This window comes from Asparagus officinalis, chromosome 7, assembly GCF_001876935.1.
Source record: "Asparagus officinalis chromosome 7, Aspof.V1, whole genome shotgun sequence".
NCBI classification, from domain to species: Eukaryota; Viridiplantae; Streptophyta; class Magnoliopsida; order Asparagales; family Asparagaceae; genus Asparagus; species Asparagus officinalis.
In genome coordinates this window covers 102,175,660-102,183,159 of record NC_033800.1, presented here as the reverse complement: position 1 = coordinate 102,183,159, position 7,500 = coordinate 102,175,660, and positions in this window count along the sequence as shown.

The window sequence follows — 7,500 nt, the reverse complement described above, 5'->3', positions numbered from 1 at the left end:
TGAACCCAATATTAATAATGCAATACAACATATTAAAAAAAAAAATCTTCAAGACCTGAGATTATTGTATTACAAGGGACCATCACGTTCTTGGGACAAGCGGGGACTACACGACATAAGACTACTTGTATTATATTACATAACATGACTGTGGAGGATGAACGCGATGCAATACCAGAGATTATTGTTCACGGCGAATCTTCAAGAACTGAAGAAATAGATATTGATGATGCCGAATGATTCCAACGATTCCTTGATCGACATATGAATATTCAAGATAGGGAAGCTCATTTTATGCTTCGAAGAGGCACGACAACAAAGTAATGTAATTTAAATATTATAATTTATGCTTGTATTTTTTTATGGGGTAAGTTAAATAGATCCCCGTATTTAAAATTTTATGTCTGATACTTATTTAATTAATTTAAAAATTAATAATTTTATAATAATACTAAAATAAATTAATCTTAGTTTCATTTTAAAGATCTTAACGAGACCTTTCCAAATATATAATGATTTTAAATATTAGATTAATAATTTTTTAACTATATTTATTTGAAATTAAACATCTAATTTAAATTACTAAGAATGATGACAAATTTTAAGAAACTAAATAGTTAAAAGTGGCAAAGTTATAATTAATGAAACATGAATAGTATTTTGGAGAGACTCTCCAAATTTTTTCTTCACTCTCCAAATTTTTTCTTCACCCTCCAAATTTGGAGGGTAAAATTTGGAGATCTCCAAATTTGAAAAGTGCTTGGAGAGGTTCCGCTCTTCAAATTTGAAGATTTCGTCATTTTAGAGGTCGGTTGGAGATGGTCTTACAAACAAAAATTTTGGATTGTACTCAAAGCGTCTGAGATCACTTGGTAGTGCGCACAGGGTAGGCGGGTTCTATTGACATAATTAACTTTCTAATATTCTACAAACGGAACAGAAAATCAAAAACTTTTTGGATAGTTAAAGATTCCTTGGAGTTTTTACCTTGTCATAAATCCAAGATCCAAATCCAATTCCTAAACAACCCCTAGAAAAATAAGATATTTCCCTATAACATTTTGAAATATGAAGGGATCTCTCAAATATATTGACTTCACACGGCACCCACGTGATGAGTACACGAAATATATCTCCATCTGGACATTAGGGTGTATCAATATAAAAGTTTATGATTAGTAAGTGGCTAACCCCCACTACGAGATAGTTGCGCTTGGTTCAAACCGGGAGACAAACTTTTAGCTGCACTTGGTTCAAACAGGGAGACAAGCTTTTAGGCGAGCAAATAAAATTGTGGGTCTAAAAGACATAATCCAGACATCAAATGGACTACTATAATACTGCAATTTGAAACTTTCGGAATTGAGGTTTAATCGAAATAGATTATGTAAAGTTAGTTCTATATACAGACTCTAATCAATTCCAAGATTTTGACAGGTTGGGGTTTCAAACTTCATCTGTTTCAAAATAAATATATTTTTAAATCATTTCCATTTATTTTGTTATTTCAGTAGAATATAGCTGGCGGATATTTCATGTTACTATGAGGCATTGAGACCCACGTGAAGAAATGTAAAATTAGCTTGCATAGTGTTAAAGTCTACATTGTGTTGAAATAATTCTTCCATTCCAAGTACACATTGAGCTGTATTTTTGGCGATTATTGTTTTTTTTTTGATAGAAAAACAAGGGTTAGACCCTGTTCATTAATAAACCAAAAAGCAAATACAAAGTTGTTATAAGTACAAAAAAAGGATACGAAATGTATCCAAAAGTTAGTAGATAGAAAATATAATTTCTTATAATTAGTGACGTATAACCTTCTTCTTCTAAAGATCTATGAAGGTGAAGAGTGGGCCTTACCTTCATTCACCGTTGACATAGATATAAAGAAGAACCAAAGCCAGCTATACGTATAATTAGAAGAAATTAAATTTTCTATAAACTAACAGACCAAAAAAAATAAACAAGGTGAAGGAGTTCAGATACAAAAATTACAAAAAAACATTCCAAAAAGTGAAATTTCAAGCAGATCTTCACATCAAGAACTTCTCCTGCTAATTGGATGCTCCTCAAGTCTTGTAGAGAGATGTTTAGTAACTGAACCACTTCCAGCACCTATCCAATCATATAAACCAGAGATTGAGAGGTTAATAATTGATTTATATGAAAAATTAGTATGCTCGAAAATGAATTTGTTTCGGGCAAGCCAAATATTCCAGCATATTGATGATAGAATTGTACGCCATAAGTGTCCGTTCTTGCCCTTAAGATGCTCAACTGATTTTAGGAGATCTGTGAAACATAAAGGCCATTGAAAGGGGAGGTAATATTCCTTGAAGTGTTGCCAAACATGTAATGATATAGAACATGTATAAAAAAGATGATCCCTAGATTCTTCTGTCAATCCACAGAAAGAACATATGTTGTCTCCTTGCCATCCTTTTAAAAGAAGATTGTCCTTAGTGTGCAATTTGTTTAGTGCTAACAACCACATAAAGAACCGAACTTTGCTTGGGATGATAGAGTTCCAGATAACCTTGTAATAAGGAGAGAGAGTACCTCTAGAAATTTGAAAATTGTAATAAGATTTAACTGAAAAAACTCCACTTGGTGTAAGTGTCCATCTGGGTTGATCTTGTTGAGCGGAGACATGATGAGGCTGCAGAGAGTTAATGAAATATATTCTGTCATTTTGTGATGAAGGAGTTATACTTCTTTTCATCATTTTGTGATGAAGGAGTCATTTTGGCGATTATTGTTTGGATTGTCTCTTTGATTCTTTGTATAACTCCATGAGAATTAAATAGAGTTAGAGATCTATCATAATTAGGAGATTAGGTCTCATCATGATTAAGAGTTTGAATCCTATTCTAATTAGGAAGTTAGGCTAGAGATAGAGTTTTGGGTAGAGTAGGGTTAGCAGAGGACGTAACCTGATTCAAGAATATTGTGCGTGAGGCGAGTGTTTCGTAGTCTTTGTCCGTGCAAAATATTACATCATTGGGAGAGAGTTTCACATTCTTTGTCCGTTTAAAAGATTGTAAGGAGAGGGCTTTGGAGAGAATATGAGAGTTGATAATGTATGTGAGGTTGAAAGATTGAGAGATGAGAGTTGAGTGGTTCCTCTTTTACGTAGTTCTCACTGATACATAGTGGATTTCTCGTATTGTTGCCCGTGGACGTATGTCGAATTCGGTCGACTGAATCACATAAATCTCAGTGTTCTTTCTTATTGATTGTGGTTATTTTATATCTTATTGATTGTGGGTTGGCTTTCAAATTGCGTAAATTGTCGTAGGCAAGGAGACTCAATTCCCCAACAATTGTCCTTCAAATGTCAAACACCATATTATAAAAAAATCGAATTAATAACTTGTGTGCATCTGAGAAAAAGTTTAGTATATGTTTCAACTCTCAACCTGAGAAATATATATTTAGAGAGATGTAGATTCAAGGTTTACTTCCTCTGTGAAGTCATAAAAACTATGTATAGTTTTTTTTTGAGAAAGAAAATAGGGCGAGACATCCTATTCATTCATTAACTATAAAAACTGGTTACATAAAGGAGGTAAAATGCGGTTGGTAAAAGTAAAAAAATAAGATCGAGGGCATTGAGAGCAGATCTAGCCGTCACCAAAGCTCCGAACAAGTGTTTATCTTGAGTTATAAGTAGAACTATGTATAGTTTTTAGGGAAAAATGCTTCCAACCTCCAAAACCCAAGAAAACGTGCTCCCCCCCCAGGTTTTTTCAACGGGTGCTTCGCCCCCAAAATGCTTCGCGATTTTCTTCTAACCCTCAAAATGAATCCCCAGGCGTAACTCTGTTTAAACCCCTCATGAAATACCCAAAATACCTTTCGATTTAAAATTCTCCTTTATGAGTTACCTCGATGTTTGTACCCTGTCATCTCTCTTCTGTAAGCGAACTGACTCCAGAACCCATTTCAAAACCCTAGCCCTAAATCAACAGACTCCAAAACACACCGAATCAAAGCAAAGAGATTAAAATGGACGGCGATTCAACCCCCAAAGCAAGCCTCCATGCCGACCACAGTGAAAACGATGACGCCCAACAGTTCGAAATCTCAAAAAGAGCCCAGAAAACATCAGTGTGTGCTGTATCTGATGTTAAAGTTGTTATTGCTATTGTTCTAGAGGACATCGCAACCAGCCATTCTCAACCTAGAAGTCCACCTCAAAATTTAAGTGTAGGCCCCCGCCCAGATCAAGAGGGCAGCACTAGCACCACCGCCACGTCCAACGATGCTACTAGAGCGCTCCTTGGTCTACAGAGAGGAGAAAAAGAGAAGCTCGTGGCAGCACCCAAAAGGTAATTTTTACCGTAAATTTTATGTTGTTAAGATTATAGTTTTATTGATAATGCTCCTAGTCTGGTGGGAAGGTCTAAAATTACGGGTGTCTGTTAGCTGTTGAGGTTACTGTTAACATGTAAGGTTCATGCTTTTATTGTTGAGATTGTTGTTTGGTTGTTGAGGTTAGATTTTGGTTGTTAAGGTTATGGGGTTGTTGTTAAGGTTGTTGGTTTCTCTGTAAAGTTTACAGCATAGTTGTTATGTTTATTGATTATTTTAAAAAATGCTTATGTATTATGTTTTTGTTATGTAGAAAAAAGGCAAAGCCAACTATTACGTTGCAGTCCACCGCCAGTTTTAGTGTCTATCATGACTTTATGCGGAATTTGGTGATGCGTATGGAGCTAAGGCATTTTGCGGCCTACGAAGATAGTGTATTCATACACTACGTCTAATTTGGCCCACCTGACATCGATCTTCCCACCTTTGAGTATATTTTGAGTCAGTGGGACGAGAAAAGGAAGAAATTCGTCTTCATCGATAGGAATGCTGGAGAAGAGATCACCTGCTCATTCAACCTTGAGTAGGTAATAGAGCATACATGGTTCTCCAATGAGGGGGTTCTTGTTGACCACAACCGGGATAGAAAATATAGGATTTGGTCCAGGTTTTTTAACAAACCCGAGGCCGAGGGTGCCAATAGTATAGCTCCCTCCAAAGGAGGCCCCACCAGATGCAATGTGGAGCAACTGCTCCTGAAGCTGGTATGATCTCCTGATCGTCGAGATGTGAAAGACTTTGTCATGCTGCAGATCATCTATCAGCTAAGCATGATTTGGTGTCCAAGCAGTGTTCGCATTCCTAGGCATTTATTCAAGTATGTCGACAGCATCGAACAGACCAATAACACTGCTTGGGGGACCTATATATTCAATGAGACTTCTCACGCGATAGAGAGGGTACTGAAGGGGCCCGAGCCAGGGAAAACGACTTTATATCTTCAAGGGTGTATCTCGCTAGTTTGTGTAAGTAATCATGTATTTTATTACTGATTGTGAATGTTACGGTTTAGTTGTTAAGATTATAGTTTGGATGTCAAGGTTACGTGTTTTTCTGTTAAGGTTAAGGTTTGGATGTTAATGTTACGGTTTTATTGCTAGGGTTACTTATTAATTGTTAAGGATAAATGTATTTGTTAAATTTTTATTTCTCTAATGTGTAGTTGTGGTACTATAAACTTACTGACATCAAGAAGCTAGCAATTGGATGTACGGTGAGGCCTCCCCTCACAAATTGGGTGAGACTTGGAGAGGTTACTGGTTCTTTGAGATTGGCTACTGTTGTAGCTAAAGCAAGAAAGCTACGATAAAGCTTCCACAACAACATGACTAATCTCAAAGAATCAAGGTAGGTTTGTGGAGGAAGGAGCAGGGGAAGGAGAAAGAATAGATGAGAGACGACCGGGAGGAGAGCAGAGAGACGAGAGAGATGAGAGAGGAGAGCGCGCCTTTCATTATACTCTCCCCCGCTACTTCTTTACTATCAATCTCGCCTACCTTCGCCCATCCACAGTTCCCTATTCCTACCTCACCCTCCATTTGTTCTCCCTGCTTCATACCCTCCATCCACATCCTTTTTTCAGAGAGAGAGAGAGAGAGAAGAGGAGGATTAAGGGATCGGCTGCAGTAGACGCCGGCAGGGCACGTGGCCTAAGACACCTTCTTTACAAGAAGAAGAGGGGAGAAGAAGATGACATCCCAATTGATGCAGTTGTAAGAATTTAGCAGTCGTGAATTTTATTTATTTTTTAATTAATTAATTATTTTAATAATACTCTATCTGTCCATTGCATAAGTGATACCATAGGATATTAATGAAGACGTCGAGCAGCCAAATAAGGCAGTTGAGAAAATGGAATGGCCTTAGCAAGTGATCTACTGGAAAAGCATCGCGTCAATGAACCAAACATTACATCGCGATAACGAGAATAAATTCAAGGATATGATTGCTGCCGACCGTGTAAAGATAAGTGCTCTTTCTGTGAAAGTGGTTAAGTTGTCTGCTCAAAATAGAAGGCTGAGAGAGAAACTAAGCAAAACACGATCCAGAACCTTCTCTGTATATAAGGATAAGAGGCCTACAAGATTGGTGTCCGGCTCATTAATGGAGTCGCAAACTTGTACATGTTAGATGTGGCTTGTAATTACGTTTGCGTGTTATGTATAAAGATTGATTGTTAAGTATATAGATTTTTTGTTAAGTTTAAGAATTTATTATTAGCTTTACGGATCTAATGTTAAGGTTACGGATTTATTGTCAAGGTTAGAGATTGATTGTTAAGTCTCTGGGTTAGTTTTTAAGGTTATGTAACTGATGCTATGTTTTTTTGACAATGAAGTACCTAAGCTCATTTGTTTATTTTTTGAATCAGACACTCCACGCATCGTGGGTGGTATTGATATACAGTACGAGGGGGATGTTAATCAATCATTAATTGATGAAGCTAATAAGGAGAGCGAGGACCCTCCAACAAGGAGAGCCCCTCCACCATCATTTTTTTATATCAATAAGGAGAGTGAAGATGCTCCGCCAGGGGAAGTACCTCCACCAGAGGACTATCGTATTGATACGGCTTTTGAAGCAGAAATAAATGAGGGAGAGAAGGTGTCTAAGCCAGCGAAGGAGCTACTAACTTGTACATGTCAGCTCGCTTTTGCACTATATGTTAGAGATTGATTGTTATGTCTACATATTGGTTGTTAAGTTTTTGATTATTTATACTCTGAATATTTTAGAAACATACACTCAACACGAGGACACTGGAAGGGAAATAACGTTGGTGGATGATATCCCTTATGTAGGACATGATACGGAGACGCAAACTTGTATAGATTAGCAACTTTTTCACCATATGTTTAGGTATCAGTTGTTAGGGTTACAAATTGATTGTTAAGTTTAGATAGATGGGGCTATGTTTTCTCAATATTTATACTTCAAATGGATTGTTTAGAAACATACACTCTAAGAGAGGACACTAGGAGGGAAATAAAGCAATCAGAGGATGTCCCTCCACCAGCACCTGACATATCAACTGAGGACGAAGATGCTCCTATTAGTTTTTTAAAGGCTTTGAATAAGAGAAAGAGGGGTGCAAAGGGGGCAAGCGCAAAGGTATCCGCTGTT